We start from the raw sequence: 21,572 nt of genomic DNA, 5'->3' as shown, positions 1-21,572 counted from the left end.
CATTCAGTGAGAGCTGTTTTTCTAAATCCTAAGCCCCAGGACATGTTTCAAAAGTACACAAGCCATCGGGGAGTGAAGTGTAGATGGATGGTGGGAAGTTAGCTATAGATGTACATAATAATACCCTTCAGGGATGAGCAAGGCACTTCAAAAACTACTGCAGCCCATCTTGAGCTGAAAAATAACAAAGAAACTACTCTCTGGAAAGATGAGATGGTCCATATGCTAACTATAGTTTAAATTGCTTACATGAGTTATTTAAAACTACTTGTAATTAGCTGCAAAGTTAATGCATCTCTCAAGACCAATAGAAACCTAAAATTAAAGCTGTTTCCTTAGCATATTGGGACTTTAATGCAAGGAATTAAAGGGACATAATATGCTTTAGTTTTTGGTCACTGACATTCTCTAGCCATTGGAATAAAATTGCTTGTGATGGATGTTAGTAAGGTGAAATGGTATCTGGTTGATATCTTTTCATAGCTATTGATAACTTTCATAGCTATTTATATTATCATTACAATTTCAGCAACAGTTCTTAATAGTTGAAACATTTAGACAAGAAAATTATAGGCCTTCTTGAAGGGTATTAGAGAGTAATAGCAGGAAGAAATTAATCATCTTTAACCATTTGTTCATTCAGCGAAGGCCAAGTAATTAAATTATAACAAAGCAAGATATGAGACAGTTGTAGAGTTTATGTATGAATATCTTTCCAACATAGTTTGTCAATTAAATTGTGTCTGACACAACCACCATGCATCCAATTCAAGCAGACTGTGGTAAGAAGCTAAATGTAATTATTAAACTCATTTTTATAAAAGTAAGCTTACCACATACAGAATTTGTATAGCAAAAGGTCAGAGCGCAATACAGGGATTAGTCCTTTATTCCTATGAAAAATCATGGTACAGATATCGTTATCCCCGTTTGGCAAATGGGACTCATGAAACAAAACAAGATTACATGCTTATGCTTTATCTCAGGATTACTGACTCAATATTTTAAAAAGAAAAGATCCAAATATTTGACATTTCATACTGATTATTTATCTTTACTCACTTGTTTATATGTTTGGCACACACGTTTAAATAAAGTTATGATTTAAAAAATTAATTAGAAATATTTTAAAATTATATTTTATTGATTATGCAATTACAGTTGTCCTAATTTTTCCCCCTTTGCCCCCTCTACCCAGCACTCCCCACTCCCTCAGGCAATCCCCACACCATTATTGTTCATGTCCATGGGTCATGTGTGTAAGTTCTTTGGCTACTCTATTTCCTACACTGGACTTTATATCCCCATGGCTAGTCTGTAACTACCTATTTGTGCTTGCTAATTGCCTCACTCACCTCTTCACCCATTCCCCTGCACCCCACTGCAATCTGGCAATCATCAAAATGCTCTCTGTATCCATAATTCTATCTCTGTTTTTCTTGTTCACTTAGTGTATTTTTTATATTCAATTGTTTATAGACAGGTGTTTATTGCCATTTGTTTTACTGTTCATAGTTTTGATCTTTTTCTTAAATAAGTCCCTTTAACCTTTCATGTAACAATAGTTTGGTGATGATGAACTCCTTTTTTTTTTCTTTCTGGGGAGCTCTTTATCTGCCCTTTGATTCTAAATGATAGCTTTGCTGGGTAGAGCAATCTTGGCTATAGGTCCCTGCTTTTCATGACTTGGAATCCTTCTTGCCAATGCCTTCTAGCCTGCAAAGTTTCTTTTGAGAAATCATCTGACAGTCTTATGGGAACTCCCCTGTAGGTAAATAACTACTTTTCATGTGCTGCTTTTAAGATTCTCTCTTTAGATGGAGCTGGAAAGCATTATGCTAAGCAAAACAAGCCAGGCAGTGAAAGACAAATACCATATGATCTCACCTTAAACAGGAACCTAAACAACAAAACAAAGAAACAAGCAAAATATAACAAGCAAAGACACTGAAATAGAGGACAGGCTGACAGTGACCACAGGGGAGAGAAGAGGGAATTTCAGGGGACAATGGGAAGGGTTTATAGGAACAAACTTAAAGGACAATGGACAAAAACTAGGGGGAGGGTGGTAATGGGAGGGCAGAGGGGAGGGTTGGGTGGGTGGGCTCGACTGGGAGTAAAAGGGAGAAAACTGTACTTGAACAATAATTAAAATAAAAAAAAGATTCTTTCTTTAACTTTAACCTTTGGTATTTTAAATATGATGTGTCTTGGAGTGGGCCTCTTTGAATCCATCTTTCTTAGGACTCTGTGCCTCCTGGACTTCCATTTCCTTCACGAAATTAGTGAAGTTTTCTTTCATTAGTTTTCCAAATAGATTTCCAATTTCTGCTCTTTCTCTTCTCCTTCTGGTACCCCTACTATGTGAATGTTGGACCTCTTGAAGTTATCTCAGAGGCTGCTTATACTATCCTCTTTCTTTTAGATTCCTTTTTATTCTTGATGTTCTGATTGGTTGCTTTTTTGCTTCCTTATGTTCCAAATCATTGGTTTCATTCTCAGCTTCATCCACTTTACTGTTGTTTCACTGTAAATTGTTCTTTATTTCAACTGGTGTATCCTTCATTTCTGACTAGATCTTTTTTGTGCTTTTGGGGTTCTCACCAAGTTCCTTGAGCATTCTTATAACCAGTGTTTTGAACTCTGCATCAGAGAGATTGCTCATCTCCATTTTGTTTAATTTTTTTTCTGGAGTTTTGACTTGTTCTTTCATTTGGGCCATGTTTCTTTGTCTTCTCACTTTGGCAGCCTCCCTGTGTTCGTTTCTACTAGTTATTATGTAGAGATGCTTTGACTCTGTATCTTGCTAGTGTGGCCTAATATAGTAGGTGTCCTGTAGGGCCCGGTGGCACAGCCTCTCCTATTACACAAGCTGGGTACTTGAGGTGTACCCTTCATGTGGGCTGAGTACAATCTCCTCTTGTAGTTGAGCCTTGATTGCTGTTGGTAGTTCAATGGGAGGGATTTACCCAGGCCAGTCAGCTACAATGACTGGCTGTGACCAATGACCACCAACCTCTGCTCTCCATGGAGGATCAGCTGTTCAGGGACAGGATAGGGTGGTCCAATGTGGTCTGTAGCTGTCTGCTGAGTATGCAGACAGCTACATAAGAATGCTCTGGGGTTTCCCGAGTGGTGCAGGCCAAGGTCAGCCCCCACTGATGTTGTGCCTGGGGCCAATCTGCATGAGCTATAAAGCAGTCTGAGATGACTTCTACTTGTATTGGGTTTGGAAATTCCCAGGTGAAGCCAAGCTAGATTCCCAGGTGAATCTAGGCTAGCTGCTGCTAGTGCCAGGCCTGGGCCCACTGAGCAAGTTGTACAGGGGGCTGGGAGCTCACTGAGGCCAGCTGGTGCTTATTTGATAGGATTTAGGAAGTTTTGAAACAAGAGCCAAGCCCAGCCATTCATATGGAAAAGTGTCAGTTAACAGTTTGGCTGGGCATCCTAATTTGGGTGGGACAAAGTATCATGGGATCTCCAGAGCATGGCAAACAGTGTTAGCTAGGTTGATGAAGTCTCAGATTTGGTACCCACCTGCTGGCTCTGTGGCTCTGTAGGGAGAAGGATCAGAAAGTAGACAATGACCTCAGTCTGCCTTTCTGTCTGGGAGAAGACTGTCGTACAGTTCCTACCTTAATGCCAGGCTCTTCAATTCCTTCTTGTATGCTACTGGTGCCTTTCAAGCTGCTACCTTAGTGCTGGAGCTCAGAGGGAGTCAATCTAAGTAAGTCTGTGTATGAATTCTTTAAGGGAAACTGCTTGGGACTCCAGAAATGTCTTCCACCACCTCAATCCCCATTGGTTTTTGTAGCCAGAAGTTATAGAGATATCTTCCTGGCACTGGAACCCTGGGCTGGGGGGCTCAGTGTTAGGTGGAACTCCTTGCTCCTTAGATATCCCTCCTGCATTTTTTTTTACCACACCTGGATGTGGGACCAGCTGGTTCCATGTCTCTATCCATCCTTCCAATCTGAATTGACATGGTTTCTTTAATTCCATAGTTGTCAGACTTCTATTCACTTGATTTCTGATGGTTCTGAGAGATGGTTGTTCTATATTTTAGCTGTAATTTTGATGTGGTTGTGTGAGGAGGTAAGCTGTGATTACTTATGCCACCATATTGACCAGAAGTCCCCCAAAAACAATTTCAAAAAGCAGAAAAAATGTCAAAAAAGTAGTGGAGGAAAAAGGTATTGGAAGAGAAAATGAAGAGTTAAAAGGTAATGGTTAAAAGATTCTTTGTTAATAAAGTAAAAAAGTGATCTTTGCTTAGGGAGCAAGTAACTGATCAATAAATAATAGCATGTCCTCGGTAAGCATTGTTTATCAATAATAGAATTAAATGAGCTTAAATACAAATCAACACCATCCCTTATATTTTTATCACATTATATTTGACATTAAATTTATTGATAAAAGTAAATAAAGAGTATAGATAAAAGATTCTGAATGCAGAGAAAATAGATTACATTAACCAAGGAAATGGAAAACATTGGCAAAGCACTTTATTTCATTAAAAAACTATCTCATTATTATTAAAACTATCTCATTATTATTAAACCATTATTAAACCATTGGAAGAGATGTAAAGAAAGAAACATGGTATCCCCATTCTCTCAGTACATCCAAGAATTAAATTACTGCACAGTATAGGTGAATTTCTAGTCAAGTAGTTCTTAGCTTGCAGAGTGAAGAATGAATGATCAGGAAAAAACTAGTACCATCTCTCCCCTAAATGAAATATTTGGAAAATTATTAGGATCATACTGGATGTCACAATGACTTGCTTGTGAGCAGTGACGCTTGCTCACTTAACTTGAGGCCCAAAGACCAGGAATCATATTCATTTATGCAGGGCATTGCTGTACAACAAAGAATCATCTCACCCAAAATTTCATAGCACCCCCACAAGAGGCACCCCCACAAGACCTGACCCAGACCACTGTGCATATATTGGTAGCAGAAGTTTGCTAATAACTTTACACAAAAATGGAAGCAATAAAAAGTGACAGAAGCCAGTTTGATATTTAGGTGGGCCTCTGAATGTTATTATTTCTTTTTGTTTTGTTCTGTAGAGCATGTGTAAAAGAGCTCGTGAATGGTAGGTGCTATAAAACATATCTGAGCTGTCTAGGCAGTTCATAAGGTGGCCAGATTCCGTAAGCTGACTTACAGCTGGCCACTGCCGGGCTGCAGGCTGATGAGTATTAGCATAGGTCATGTAGATTAAAATGGTGGCTGTGACCTTCAGGGAAGAAATCTGTCTGCATTTGTTTTAATGTGGTCTACTTCAAGAAGAATTTTGTCATGGATTTGCTTTTTGGAGAATTATTAATTTTTATTCTAAAAGTAATAAATGGTCATTGGAAATAATTTAGCAAAAAATGGAAAAGGTAAAAGAAAAAAATAGAAATCACCCTTAATATTAGCATTCTGATATATTAAGGCCTCTTCCTATGTGACTGGTTTTAAAAATGTGTAGAGAAGGCTTCTGTGTCTGTTTTTCAGAGTGTTATTATTCTTTTTAAAAAAAGATTTCATTTATTTATTTTTAGAAATAGGGGAAGGAAGAAAGAGAGGGAGAGAAACACCGATGTGCAAGAGATACATTGATCAGCTACCTCTTACACACCTCCAACTAGGGACCAGGCCCACAACCCAGGCATGTGCCCTGACTGGGAATCGAAGTGGCCGACCCCTTGGTTCATAGGCAGCCACTCAATCCACTGAGCCACACCAACCAGAGCCTATTATCACTTTATAGATGAGGAAATAGAGACCTAAAAAGATGAACTGGTATATCTAACATATGAAAATGTGAGAAAGGTACATGAATTATAAAACATGTAAAGTGCTGAGAACAGTGCTCAGAACATGGCTAGTACTAAATACAAAGATAAGCGAGATTGCAGAGAGCTAATAATCTCAACACTACCTTGCTCCACTACCTTGTTCCACTATTCATTCCATCTTGAAGGATGACTTTTTTAAAAACCTCATTCACGAGTTCATCTTTAAATTCCTTGTTTGGAGTTTATGGGTTCACATATACACACTGACAAGAGTAAACCCTGGTGAATTACATAAATTGAAGGAATGCTTGATTTTCACCTGTGACCCTGGCAAGTAGCACCAAATACAAAGGGTGGGGTTTTTGTTCAAAGTGACACACACTGGCTAGGAAAACAACCCAACCTGTCAATCATTCTAAACAAAAAGTGGAAGATATAATTCTAAAAAAGAGTTCTTTGGCTTATTTCCTCATATTTGTTCTTGAGATATCTCCAGGCTTTTAGGAAGAACTGAATTTCATTTGGCAATTGTGATTTTCATTGAATTGTCTTCTCACATACTGACTGATTTCTTGTCTGTAAATATCCTGACTTTTAAAGAGAAAGACAAGAGCATGTGGAAAAAGAAACAAAAAGTATTGAAATGAAAAATTACATATTCATAAAGAAACACTGAAAACAAATAATGGACATGTCCTAGAATTAACATAGAAAATGCATGAAATATTTAAAAAAAGAAAATATAAGCAAAGTAAGGCATTTTCTGGAAAAATAAAATAGTTGTCTTTGTTAATTTTCATCGACTGACCAGGGAAACCAGATTTTAAAATTCATTAGAATTGCTTGCCTTAGGGAAGCTACTATGTACAAATCAAATTGGATGTCAAGCTGGGATCCTGGGGGAATGCAATTAAAATTGTAGGATCAGGGAGCATAGCTCCATAAGCACAGCCTTGGTATATATTCCTTGGAGAGTGTGGTATGGGCTCAACCTTAACTTGTATACAAATTGCAATCATTATGAGGTCTGGTTTTGAAATATATGTGAAACTGCATAATAAGCTCTTATTTTTGCTAGAATATTAACCTGAATGCAAAATGTACAACTTAACAATCAAGCCATAACATTATGCTGGGGAATTAGAATAAAACACAGACTTTGCCCTCAATGAGTTCAAAGCCTGAGGAAAAGATGACTATATAACATGTTGTTATTTAACCCTGTCCTCCTTGTCCCTACTAATTCAACAAAATATGAGCATTTGATCCAAATTAAGCCATTTAGATCACCCCACCCGTGGGCATAGCTGATTGGTTCAACAGTGACATCCTGACCCAAGCTGGACCTATAGAGTCCTTCTGCAGAAGTGAGCACTATAAACCAAAGATAATCAGGTTAATGTCTCTTGGGAGACTGAATCAATGATAAAGGAAATTCAAAAACTTGAGAGAAAACAGGAATTGGGATGAGCCAAAATGTTTACCTAGGTGAGATGGCAAGATGCCTTAATGGTGAGGGACGACACTCTTCCTAAGGTTTTCTGTTCCCCACACATGGTGAGGGCCACAGATCATGACTTTCCAGGTGGGTTGGAGGTAGAGGTTAGGTCTTGTCCGACCTCTCCACTGCTCTTCAGGCCCTCATCTCACTTAGATGTGCCTGGTTTCCATCATTTCATGAAGTCTAAAGAATGTAATTTGCGGTGTATCAGCTGAATCTGTACTTGTCCTGGTCCATAGTCAAATTCTACCCCACCCCCAGACTTTCAGGGAACACTGTTTAAAAGAAGCTTATTTGTACAAATCAAATTAGACGTGAAGCTATACACCTGGAAGAGTGCAAGTAAACTCTCATATCAGGCAGACTATCTACAGGATTCACTAGCGCAGCTAGTGCATCATAATTTTGCTATGGAAGGTTGTCAGAGATGGGAACATGAACCTGCACCATTCAGCATTAATTAACTTTCCGCTTCTCATATTAAAATTCTCCTTCTAACACCCAACAACTAGTAGGGCAATTTCAGTCACCTGATGTTCAAGACCTGAGAGTAGGACAAAAAACTGCCTTACACTTGTGGATAGGCCACAGCTCCCTGGAGTATCGAGGGCTAAGAGACTATGGGAGGAAGATCTTCAGTCTAAATTATGCTGAGTACAGGGAAGTTTTGTGGGAAGGAGGCTTGATTAGGAGTCAGAAGACCTAGGTTCTATTTTGGACACAGCACTTAATAACCGTGCAATCAGTGTCCTAATATATAAATGAGGCAATCACATTAGCCACATCTTCTTTCTGCAACTGAGGAAGATCAGTTATGACAGTGAAAGCAACTTAAAGAACTCAAGAGACATTGGCAATCATATTCTCTATAGACAGACAGCTAGGCGATAGCAAAAAGACAAATGAGGTAGATGATCAGAAAGGAGAGATGAAGTGCTCATACGGTCATGTGACAAATACACATATTGAGTGATCACAATTACCAGGGACTCTGGTGGCATCAGAACTGGGATCCAGCTGCTCCTGAGGCCCATCATTACTGCCCTTCCTAAAACTCGTCATTTAGTTAGATACTCTAGCATCATTAACACTCCTAAATAATTCACTGAAGAAATGAGGGTAAGGAGGAGAGAAAGCCCTACTCAGAGAGTGTAATTCCTATGGTCAAGAACAGCAGACTTGGGATTAAAGTTCCTAAACCTCCCGATTGCTGGGAAAGATGAATCTTTGGCAAGAAGCACAGGATGGGCCGGGAAACAGCTCAGAAGAGCGAACCGTGTCTCAGAGCTCTGATGACCTCAGTCGTTGTGAAAGGTTTTAGCAGTGAAACGTGTAAACGAAATGTTACAAGAGCCCCCATCTAAAATAGGTATGGGTGATATTTCCTTAATATATATTCAGCTACAAGTTCAAATTGTTAACCTTTATTTCTACCACCATGTATAATCAATGAGGATAATGAGCTGGTTTGAACAAAAAGACATTTGATATTGAAGATTATGGATAAACAGTTTTAGGCATAAGTCAGCCTTTGTGCTTGTGAAAATTAAATGTCTCTAACTATTCTTTAGAATATAGATTAGAAAGTATCCATTATGTCCATCCTCTTCCATTTAGAGTTGCATCACAAGTACACAATTAGAATAGTTATCTCACTCAAGCTCGGTCATATACTCCCTAAAACATTACATGAGTCATAAGGGTAATGATAAAATTCACAATAAAATTTATTCAATTTATTTAGTTTCATCAGTATGTTGTGAAGCAAATGAATGAGTTGACAGTCAAATTGTGATCAAGAAAATGTTTTAAAATGAACACAATAAAATTCTAACTCAATTCAGGTTCATATTTTGTGAAAATGTTTATGAATGTTCTTTTTTATTTCCCCTCACTGCCTTTGATTAGATTTTTATTCAAAATTATCTGACCAAAGTGATTTGACTTCATGGAATAAACAAATATAAGTTTATTCTGCAGGCTTCTTTCCTTCTGTGTGGGTTTCTTTTCTGTGGGTTTCTTTTCCGCTGCTGGTTTCTTAGTAGCTACAGCCGTTTTCCCCACCCAAGGCTGCTTCTGCATCTCAACGCCAATGCCTTCTCCCCTTCCTTCCCTACCCCAGGCTTCCTGCCTGCAGCCCCCTTCTCATCTGGTTTGGCCTCTAGCACTGCTGCTGCCTCATCCACCTGGCGCTTGTGGTTCTGGCCTGGTGAAGAATGGTCTTAATGGCGTGTGGTCTTTGCCTACAGATTTAGCTTCAACATGATTCTCAGGTTTTTCAGAGTATTCTTCTTTAAGACTCTGTGATGAATCCTCTTGCATGGTGCTCAGAGGGCTCTTTGGATCTCTGGGCTTTTCAAGATTCTGCTAAGGTCTGTACTGAGCACCTTGGGTATGAGAAGGTTTTGCAGACACTCTTGAGGGAGGCTGCTGTCCGCCAAGTGCCATACAGATCGCTAACCTGCGGAAGCACTTTCCATCCAAATGCAGACACAACCCACGTGCCCCCAGGAGCAAGCTTCCGTTTGCTTACATTAAGCAGAGTAGTTCCAGGGAGGTTTCTGAAGGCTTTGATGATACCATTGTCCTCATTAGCTATGATGCAGGGTCCCCTGCACTGGATACATCAATGGTTTCTCATTTTGCCCTTGCTTGCTCTCATTTGTGGAGAGGCATAGACCTTTGTGATATCATTCCAGGTCTTAACTTTCTGAAGAAGCAAAACAGCCTCCGTGGTTTTCTTTATAGCTTTCAACTTTACCTTCAGCCACCAAAGGAAGTTCCGGAACTTCCTCAGTACGATGACCTGTAGACAGGACCGTGCTGGTAAGGCCAAGGCAGCCAGGGCAGAGCAGATGGCGGATCACTCCTGTGTTGTGTTCGCTTTGTGGTGTCAGTGGTGCCAGGTTTTGGATGGAGCAAACATGTGGCCCCCATGACACATATTTACAAAAGCACCCTGGACAGGATGACAAGTCCCACCACCTCGAACTCTGGGAATCGGAGCCACAGCTCTGCCAGCACCCCAGGACTCAGCCCTGGTTTCATGTCCTGCCAGTTCACTGACAGCACAGGGCGGTCTGCTGTGTTTGGCAAGGTGGTGTGAACAAGGTTCATATATCCAGTTACATGGGAGCCTTGAGCACAGCAGGCGAAGGGACATTTGGCAGATGATCCCCCTTTCGGAGTGCACTGGCCATCATTGCACGGGCACACACCGCGGCCTGGAGACAGGAAGGCCGCCCGCCTCTCAGCCAGGTGGCTCCCACAGGAAAAGATTTATGAATACTCTTGAGTTCCAGCTGATCGCATGTCATTGAACAACCTAGAATGAAATTATTTTGCCCTCATATGACCGATAACTTAGTTCACTATGATCCGTGTGAGAACCACTTCAAATTCTGAGCTCCCCTAAGAAGTCTTTGAAACACGAATATAATACAGCTAGGTCCAATTCTAGGTGGAGAGAAATTACTAATTTCAAGTAATTTTCAGGGGCATCAGTTATGGTTCTTTCTCTAAAGTATCTCATTAAAATACCTTTCTTCTTTTCTTCCTTCCTTCCTAAAGTATTTCCTCTTACTTAATGGTAAAATTTCAAAAGGACATAAAAATTCTGTGCATGTTTATTCAAGTACTTTTCCTCATAAAGCTCCATGTGTCCACTAGCCAATATTCATTGAGAACTTGCTATATAATGAATTTCACCTGGGTACTCTAGGGAAGTGTTGTCCAATGTCTTAGCTACTAGCTACATGGGGTTATTAAAAATTTAAATTAATTAAAGCTCAATTAAATTAAAATTCAGTCCCTCAGTTGCCCTAGCCACATTTCAAGTGTTCAGCAGTCACAAGTGGTCAGAGGCTGTAGTATGGGACCACGCGGATATGGAATATTTCCATCACCACAGAAAGCTCTGTGTGGAAGCACTGCTTTAGGGTATGCTAAAAGTATGAAACTCGGTTCTTGTCCTTAAACATTTCTTTAAGAAAATAAGACTTATGTACATAAAACAATAGGTCAGCAGTGTGTAGATAAGTAGAGAGTTACCTGTTAAGACTAAGTGCTTTGGGACATGTGTCCCCATGTCACAGGTTAGGGAAGGAAACAAGGGCATATTACCAAAGGAAAACAAACAAGGGGGTAACTGAATGGACAAAACCACTTTACTTCTCTAAGACAGACAGGAAGGAAGGTGGTCCTGATGAAGAATTTGGTTAGTGTCGATAAGCATAAAACTCAGTTGTTCCAGCAGGGTCTGTTTGGAGCTAAGAAAGCAAAATCATACATGTGTATAGCTCTGCAGTAGGAAGATGCTTCCTAGGCCTCACAGGCATCACTTGGCAAAGTTGGAAAGAATTAAGGAAGATGTAGGAACACAATGTTGCTTCACATCTGTGAGCACGAACTCCAAGGTGAAAACTGTCACCTTGCCAATTAAGAGATAGCTAGGAAAATGTTTCTTTGACTCTTTGTGAGGTTAGAGTCTGTTTAGAAGCTACTATCTTGAGAATCAATATTTGCCACTGGGAGACGTGTATGTGTGTGTATGTGTTGTGCCTAATTCAACAAGTATCTGTGGAAAACTGATGGTTAAAGAAGTATTTCTAAATGACATGGGCCCCGAGTCTCGGAAGACTGCTGAATTTGAAGAGCCCATTCCTCCCCTGGAAATTCATGCAGAACTTGAAATGCAAAGGCTACCACCAATGATCTTTGCTGGTGCTTCCAGAGCATTATTCAGCCGTGGGGAAACACATGGTTCAGAAGTGGGGGTGGATAAGGGCTGGAAGCTCATTAAGCAGCCTTAAGGGCTAGCCAGGATTTGAGATTTGTTTCTTCTTTTGTATTTTGTAATACTAAATAGTGCAAGTAAGGATTATACCATGATCTCCCAGTCTGGCTGGAGCCCATTTACCCAATTAATAAAAGTCAAACATAATTATATGCATTTTTTACTTATAAATTTCGAAGAAATACACACAAGTGCCTTATACCTTGAAGTTAACTGGACCTAGAATTATTCCCTGGGACAACCTTAGCACCTGAAGATTCTGATTCTTTGTCCTTGGAACAATTTTAGCTTCTAAGTGGCTTGCTGAGTTACTGTTGGATTGCAAAGTTAAGTCTCGGTGGGATTGTTCATGCAGTTTGTAATTTGGTACATTTAAAAAAACTATTACTATTGTCTCAGGAAAGCTGTTCCAACATTATTATTTGTGTCAGTTGATGCTTCATAATGAAAGTGTTTTTTGCTTGTCAGTAGCAGGTTTCATCTCTGCCTTCTCTTCTTCAAAAGCAACTGTTTCTTCTAGGTTTCTGGTTTTTCCATGAGTCAAGCCCTCTTATGACGTGTGCTCACAGCTGATGCTCAGTGGCTTCCTCACTCTAACGCACCTCTCTCTAACTCCAGCAGATTAAAGCTTCCGTGTGATCTGAAATCCCAGCATTAAACAAACTAAGTAATTTAGAAATAAATCATCACGTGTGTAGAAAGCAAGCATCTCTAAACCATTTAGAGCAGTGGTGTCAAACTCATTTCCACCAGGGGGCCACATCACCTTCCTGGTTGCCTTCAAAGGGCCGAATGTAATTTCAACTACTTAACAGTTAAGGAGTGGTTACTTTTATACAGTCCTAAAATTATTTTGGCCCTTTGAAGGCAGCTGCAAAGCTGATGTGGCCCCCAGTGAAAATGAGTTTGACACCCCTGATTTAGAAGATACTAATTATAATATCCCCTACCATACTTGCATTGTACTTTATCATTTTTAAATTCTTCTATTTGCACTGACACTACTGCAGTGATTTTCAACAAGTGCACCACAAGAATGTTTAAAACATGCATTACCTGACTATTTAGTCAGGGGCACTGACCTCTTCTCTTAGATTGTCAAATAAAAAAAAATGACAACAGCCAACAATGTCTGGTGTGAATATATCAAAATTATACATTCTTTTGTCAGATTGGCAGAATGTATTTTTTTGGTGTGCTGCAGAATTGTCATTATTTGTTTATGTGTGCCACGAGATGAAAGAAGTTGAAAATCGCTGCACTACTGCATCGTCCCAGGTGCAAGGTTGGGGACACTGAATGAGAATGGAAACAGCATGGACTTTGGGGTCATTTAGGATTGGATTGAAATCTGAATCTAAACTTTGGAAATTAATAGATGTGTTCATTACTGAAGCTACTTTTTTTCTCCAGGTTTTGACAAAAGACAACAAGGACACCATTCACGGAGCTGCAAAGGCCAAATGAGATACAACACGTGAAAACCCCTGACACACAGTGGGGGCTGCACTCTTTCTCTCTGTTCCGTGGCGAGCTCAGAGAATCCAGCTTACTTACTGAGGTCGTACAATAGGAAAGTTCTAACTTGGATATCTTTTTATCAATAATTCCTTCTGGTTTTATATTGATTGGAAAATGATTCCCAAATATTCTCTGTTAAATCACACAGTGTGGGAGTGTAGCACTCTACGAAAGCAGGCTGAGATACAAAATTTCGTTTTGCAGTTGGCATTTTGACTATACGAATTCCATGCGGCTTGTAAATGAGTATTCGCTGGCCTATCCCTGAAGGGGACTTAGATAGAGTCTTCTAGGCGGTGAAGCAGGCAGGAAGGACGGGTGGACCACTGCCACGGGCCAGGTGTCACAGGGCTCTAGTCTCTCTTCTGGGTCCCCTGGTCCTACTCAGTGAACAGTCATACACTCTCATGGCAATAGCTGAGACGATTGAGCCTCCTGAACTTCCAGATACAATTCAAACATTAATTTTAAGAATGATATTAGTTCCTCAAGTATCATTAAATATAAAATAAACTTGACATATCCAAAATGAAATTCATCGAATTCTTCCCCAAATCCACTCTTCTTCCTTACTTCCCTGTCTGGAGCTCATATTTTGGGAGTATAGCTACTCCTAATGCTGATGAACAAACTCACCTCCTCAGTTTTGGGAAATCCTCATATTTAGACACATAGACATGCTCAAACTTTGGATGACACACACAAAGAGGTCATGGAATGAACACACTTGGACAGAGCAGGAGGGATGGCAGCTCCTTCTTACTTCCCATTGGCCGGTCTGTGTTTTCCTGAGAAGAGACTGTAGTCACCACAGCTTTAATCCTGGTGTTCATCTTCCTTATTTCCCACCCTTACCACTTCATTCAGTCTGCTGTGAATGCAGTGGCTGGCTGCGGCTTCTCCAAAGTCCCAGCCTTTGACCCTGCCCTTTCCAGTCTCCAAGCACTGCCCCAGGGAATGCCCTCCTTCCTGAAACAGCCTTAGGGCGGCTCTTCTCTCCTTTTCATCCAGCCTCAAGGAGGTGCTAAGTGACCTTTAAATACAATAAAACAGACTTAGTCACTTCTCTGCATCAGCTCACCCCTTCTTGCATGTGTATGTCCCAGTGATACTTGTTGGGTCAGCCAAAAACTGTTTAGTATTTTTCCATGAAAGATGCATTTTTCATTTTCACCAACAACTTTATTGATTTGGATATTCTGAGTATGTCAGCTATCTCCCACTACTGGCTTCTAGTGGGTAGAGGCCAGGGTGCTGCTAACCATCTTCCAATGCATAACGCAGCCCCACAGCAGATAATTATTTGGCCAAAATGTCAATAGTACCAACAAACTTCACAAACAACTTTTGACACATTCAATCAGTCACAGCACCTTCTCCATACATTGCACAAATCATTTTTTGCACAAATCATTTTTGTGTGTTTTAGTTGCATTTACCTTTCTTGAAATAATAAAGCATAATGTGTAATTATGCTTTAAGAAAATGCGCCAAAAATGTGTATTTTCTTCCATCCTAAATATTAAAGTAGCTAAACAAAAATTCACCAATTTTGATGTTTTTTTTTAAATGTACGCTGATATGACAGCTGTCACAATACAATTTAATAAAATTGTTTCAAATGAAGTTAAAGACAACTAAGCACTGCTGGAGCCTTTGTACAGAAAAAACTAAATGAACTTTTTGGCCAACCCAATAACAGTGCCATTCACATAACAGAAACTCCATGTATGCATTTTGTAATGAGAATATGAGATTACCTGCTGGTTTAAGGCAAATACAAACTATAATTTCTGTCTCCCAATCTTTATTTTAGGGCTTTTGCCTGGGTTTGTCTGTTTGTGTTGGTGTGCACAGCTATGGTGGAAGACATACCTTTAATACCTTCCATTTGAGGCTCACTACACACTGGTAATGTTCTACGTAACAGGGTAGTGTTGCATAACTGTGTATTACCTTATGATGACAGCAGAAATACTGGCACACAAGAAATAAAAATGTAGTAAGTTTTTCTCATAGGAAGGTGATAGGATCAATATATATTAAGTGAGACTAAGAGCCAAAATATGTAGATTTGATTAATTTACTGATCTTAAATGGATTAATTTACTGATTGCTCAAAACGGATTAATTTCAGTGGTGTATCACTTAATTAATTTATTTGTTTAAATTTAGTGGGGTAACACTAGTTAATAACATTATACAAGTTTCAGCTATTGAAAAAATTGGAAAGCCAGTTGTTTTTTTCAAAATAATGCAAAAAGAATGTGAAAGAATGAAGCCAGACTGCTATCTGACAGGATACACAAACATTGACATGGTGGTGTGTTTTTTTCCCCATATATTTTTCACAGGTTTTTATATGTATTTCATTTTATTTTTTTAGTTACCATCCTGTTTTTTATTGTTTCTTTTTTTTATTGTTGTTACAGTTGTCCTGCCTTTTTCCCTGTTGCTCTCTCCTGCCCTGTCCCACCCCCCATCCCACAGTCAATCCCCCACATTGTCTGTGCCCATGGGTCCTCTGTTCGTGGGCCTCAACTTGATCTCTCCCCTTCTTTCCCCCATTATCCCCTTCCCACTTCCCTCTGGTCACTGTCAGTTTGTTCTTTATTTCCATGTTTCTGGTTCATTTGTTTGTTTTGTTGGTTAGGTTCCACTTATAGGTAAAATCATATGGTATTTGTCTTTACCCACCTGGCTGACTTCACTCAGCATAACACTCTCCAGTTCCATCCATGCTGTCTTGATGGGTAGGAATTCCTTCTTTCTGCTGTGTAGTATTCCATTGTGTAAATGAACACAGTTTTCTGATCCATTCATTTACTGATGGACACTTAGGCTGTTTCCAGCACTTTGCTGTTGTAAATAATGCTGCTATGAACATCAGGGTGCATAGGTTCTTTTGAATTTGTGATTCAAGATTCTTAGCCCCAGCAGTGGGATCACTGGATCAAAGGTAGTTCCAACTTTACTTTTTGAGGAAATTCCATACAGTTTTCCATAGTGGCTATACCAATCTGCATTCCCACAAACAGTATTTTTTCACAGGTTTTATGTACAAGTACTTTGAAACAGTATAATGCAAAAGTAAGGTAATAGTACTATTATTCTCTAGTAAGAGTTACAGATTTACACAGTTTCCTTCAAGATTAAAAACACGGTTCCCTGATAGCTTTAGGATTATCACAGCCATGGAAGAGAGCAAAATTTCCTCATTTACATGGCACGAGAATCCATGATCATGACCTATTACCCGATCCTCCAACAAACACATAAGCTACCCATACACAGGCATCGACCATACATAATACTAACATGAATAAGGTCAAGGATACTATTGTTTGAGAACCTGCTCTGTGCTAGGCACTCACTAACATAACATCAATACGTTTTATTTATTTCATTCCTCACAATCACCCCAGGAATCAAACATTATTAACCTATTTATAGATGGGGCAAGGGAGGCTCAGCAAAGATGAGTAACTCACCTAAGTCAGATAACCACTATGTCAGACACCTAGTATGATTTGAATCCAGATTTGTCTGATTCTGACATTCAATCACAATCTCGCTGTCCAGCCTTAGAAAGAAATATTCAAAGACCACAAAAATGATGCCGATGCTCCAGTCATGGAACTGCTATAATTCTCCGCACATGACAAGCTGTTTCTTGCCTTCAGATTTTGTGCAAATGGCTCCCTCATTCAGAGTATTGGCTTTCTTCCTCCCCGCTCCCCACCCAGACCACACCAACCAGAGCTAACTGTGTGTGTCATCCTGTAAAGCTCACTCCGCTCCATCTCCACTCCCCACAACCCCCACTCTGTCCTGGACTAAATAGGCCCCCTACATGCAGCACATGTCCCTGTGTGCTTTCTATCTGCCAGTGACTACCAGTGACTGTTATTTCTCCACGTTTTGCTCTCCTCCACCAGACTGTGAACACTGGAGTGTAACCACACCCTGTCCATGCATCTCTTCCCGTTGCTCAGTAGACGGCATATGCTTAATACATGTGAGTTGAATTGAACTAATTAAATGATACAAGTTGATCTTGAATCCTTTTGCATTATACTTTTCAGTTAGAGATGTTATTAATTTAAACAATTAATAAAATAGATATCAAAATTATACATTTCACTGAACATGAATAAAAAAGCAAAATCATAACCATAATACTCGATGTGAGGTTTTTGACTAGAGGGGTTTCATGAGGTTAAATATGACTGATTTTGGCTGCTGATATATGTAACTGCTACATACTAGTTATCACCAAGGGCAACAGAAAGAACTTTTAAAAATGTCACTAAAAAGCTCTTATTTTTCAAGTCACAAAAGATACTATCAAGATGTTTCCATTTACAGGGAAAAGTCTCCCCCAAATATCTGTTCACTTGGGAGCTTCATTTGTGGTATTAAATGCATTTTAAATCACATAGTGTAATAATAAAGACATTTCTATATTGATGCAAGTTTAGATCTGAATCTCATTTTCACATAATTAAGAAAAAGCTTTTTTCATAACTTCAGCTTGTTTAAAACACTGTTTAGTTTTCAAATATACTTACACTTTAGTGTTTTAATAGGGTGAAATTCAATATAAAAATTATAGACTGTATGTTAATATATCCTGTGAGAAGGGGGAAAGCAGGGAGGGGTATATAATCTCTAATGTATGGACGGACCACTGGGCCAAAAAAATCCATGTAAATACTAGCAGGGAACTTAAAGTATAGAACAAGAAACCATTGTAGAATAGAAAGGTACATGCATTTCCTAGTTGAATTATCAACAGAAAAGAAAAGCCAATAATGTCAGAGTGAAAATATTCACAATTTCAAAGATTTGGTTTCATCTGTTCTAAGTCCCTTAATCTATACCTCTTGCTTGTATTGGTATTTTAATAATCTCTTTAACCTGGATCTTATCGAGTTACTCACAATTTGTGATCCTTGAGCTTTATAAGGTGGTAATATTTGTGCACTTTATTTCTAACATTAACACTTCGCTTTTGTTGTGTAATCAAGTCCCATTTGTCCAGCTATCACACTTCTGCCAAGCACAAGGAGGTGAGCATGGATCCAAACAGAGACATTAAAACAAAGAGCATCTCGTTTCCAGGAAATTACCTGCTATAAGCACTTTGCTCAATAAGAACACAGAACTCAGATGGGAGCCTATTGACTTGTGTAAGAGATTAGATGGCCACTGGGGGGGCGGGGCTAAATCTTGTGCTGCCTCCTTTTTTGACTGAAAAGAGTCAAAGAAAGTTACACAAGTTGTTTCTATCTGTAACAAATACACAAAGGTCCTGCGGCAGATAAACACATTCATGGAACTGAAGAGCCAGCCAGAGTCACTGACATTTCATGAACACGCAGGAGCAGAAGCTACAGAGAAGCTGGAGAGGCAAGTAAGGGGCAGACAATGCGGACTGCTGTGGGATCACTGTCGTGGGATCACTGTCATGGGATCCCTGTCCTCAGCCTTGTGAAGTCAGTCCATGACCAAAGATGCCTAGGCCTTGGTCAAGTTTGGGCTCCAGGGACTGATAGAGCACTGCCCTCCGTCCTGTACTAGAGGCTTTTCGATGCAAGCTTAGAAACTGCTCAGAACTAATGGTGGAGCAGAATAGATCACTTCATTGTACTTACAAGACAGATTCAATCATATTTCCCTGGAATCATTTTTTATGTCAGTCTAAAAACTTAAATGAATTGACATGTCAAAATTCATGCTATAAACCTTGTTTCCAAGAACACGGCCCCTAAATTATATACTGCTTATACTTAGCATTTTCAATCAAACAATCAATTGCAACAAACCCTTCCACTCTGGATTTGGAATAATAAGTAGCACATATTTCTGTGAGATAATTTTGCTTAAGTAAATTTGGACCTGGTTGTATTAAGTTACACCCTCTACCACCACTTACTCTTTTGCAAAGGTTGGAACAAACCAATGGAGTCTAGTTTGCTTTTTTTTTAAAGAAGAAATAAATTTCTCTAGCCCTACATATGACAGAATGTCATTTTGATTAGTGTCCTCTTAGCTACATTCAGGCTGCTTGATTTCATCCTTGATTTCAGGATGGCCAGAATATATCTTTAGTGAGGAAATCTGACAGAATTCATAATGCCATTTAGCAAAAGTAGCATTATTTTAAGGAGACTCTGTCACCCTCTGACAGCAACGTTACATTTCTGCACCCTGTCAAGGCGGGCTGTTGGGGCGCTGGGTGGGCGTGCGATGAGGTTTAGCAGGGTGGGTGCGAAATGGAGCCGGAAGGCCAGGTTCAAAGGCAACCTCTGTCTCCTCCTAACTGCGCAATGGGAACGAATATTGTATCAGTTTCAGGCTTCTCAGCCCCAAAAGGGAGTTAACAAGAACATTTCAAAGTATAATGAGCCATGAGAAACCTACTTTACATAATGTTATGCAAAATAAATTTGAAAATAAGGAGAAATATATAATTTTGCAGGAAAACTTGAATTTATAAAAGGAGACTCTTAAAGAATCAGAAGATTTAATAGCCTAATTCCCACAGATCAGTTTGTCAAAAAGTACCCCACCAAAATCACATGGCTTAGACGGTTTCACAGGGAAATTTTGCTGGACCTTCAAAGAGCCATTAATTTGCAATGTTATTTAGATTGCTTCAAGGAACAGTAAGAGAAGAAAAACTTCCAAAATTTTTTGTGTAAATATAACATCAATTAATCCAAAAATATGATCATGTTAGAGAGTATAAACCAATATAATGTATGCCTGTCGGTGAAAAAACTTCTGCCCTGGCTGATGTGGCTCAGTGGATTGAGTGCCGGCCTGCGAACCAAAGGGTCTGTTCCCAGTCAGGGGACAGGCCTGGGTTGCAGGCCAGGTCTCCTGTTGGGGGCATGTGAGAGCCAACCACACACTGATGTTTCTTATATGCATTGATGTTTCTCCCCCTCTCTCTCTCCCTCCTTTCCGCTCTCTCTGAAAACAAATGAATAAAATATTTTTAAAAATTCTAAGTGTAATACTAGGAAATAGAATATAGCACCACTTAAGAAAAGTAGTTCATCTAGAAATAGCAAGATTAATTGTAAGAATGCAAGGATGATTCAATATTAAGTAATCTATTAATCATACAGATAAAAGAGAAAAATCTCTTGGTTATTTCAAAAGTCATTTTACACAAGGGTCAGTGAAAATTCTTGATGAAAACACTTAATACACTAAGAATATACAGACTCTTCCTTAGTGCGATGTCTATTTTAATCCAAAGGCCAACATTCATACTGGCAAATAGCAGAGGTATCTCCATGAAAGTAATTAATAACACAAGATTCTCAATACATTGTTTGGGAATTACTAGATAATAAAATTAAATGAGAGAAAAACACTACAGGTAGGAAAATCAGAAATGGGAAATTAAAACTCTCAGTGTATGCAGAATGTGTAATGAATAAAACACAAAAAATAATTTTAAATTGCTACATAGCATCAGGCACTTTAGCAAGGTGGTATGTATGAAATATATAAAAACAGTATGATTTTAACATATGACTGGTATAATTTTGAGTATAATATTAAAATCATTAGCATAAACTGTGAGATTATAATTGGAAAAATCTTATATACAATAACAACAGAAAAGATAAAATAGCTGGAATTAAACTTAAGAAATATTAAAGGCCCATATAAATAACCTTAATCCATTTCTAAAAGATACAAAGGAAAATTGGGATAAATTCATTCAGTGTAATAAAATGGGATCCCAATAAAAAGATAATGTTGTCTCAATAAATCTCCCAAGAGTTTTTTTGATCAAACTATAATAATTCTAAATTTGTTTAAGAAAATAAACAAAGATAGATAAGTCTACAAAAAGACGAGCAATGAGAGCAACTTAGCTGCATCATGTATCAAGACACGTAACACCCCCTCCATATTTAACACAAAGCAGTGCAGG

General features: G+C 39.0%; 1 pseudogene; it reads right to left on the bottom strand.

Moving 5' to 3' along the window:
- Positions 1 to 9,177: 9,177 nt before the first annotated feature.
- LOC123833277 lies at positions 9,178 to 10,459 on the bottom strand (annotated as a pseudogene).
- Between the last annotated feature and the right edge of the window lie 11,113 nt (positions 10,460 to 21,572).

The sequence above is a fragment of the Phyllostomus hastatus genome, unplaced genomic scaffold (assembly GCF_019186645.2).
Source record: "Phyllostomus hastatus isolate PE091 unplaced genomic scaffold, TTU_PhHast_1.1 phas_scaffold_21, whole genome shotgun sequence".
NCBI classification, from domain to species: Eukaryota; Metazoa; Chordata; class Mammalia; order Chiroptera; family Phyllostomidae; genus Phyllostomus; species Phyllostomus hastatus.
Note: the sequence above shows the minus strand (reverse complement) of the source record. Positions and strands in the feature narration are given on the sequence as shown.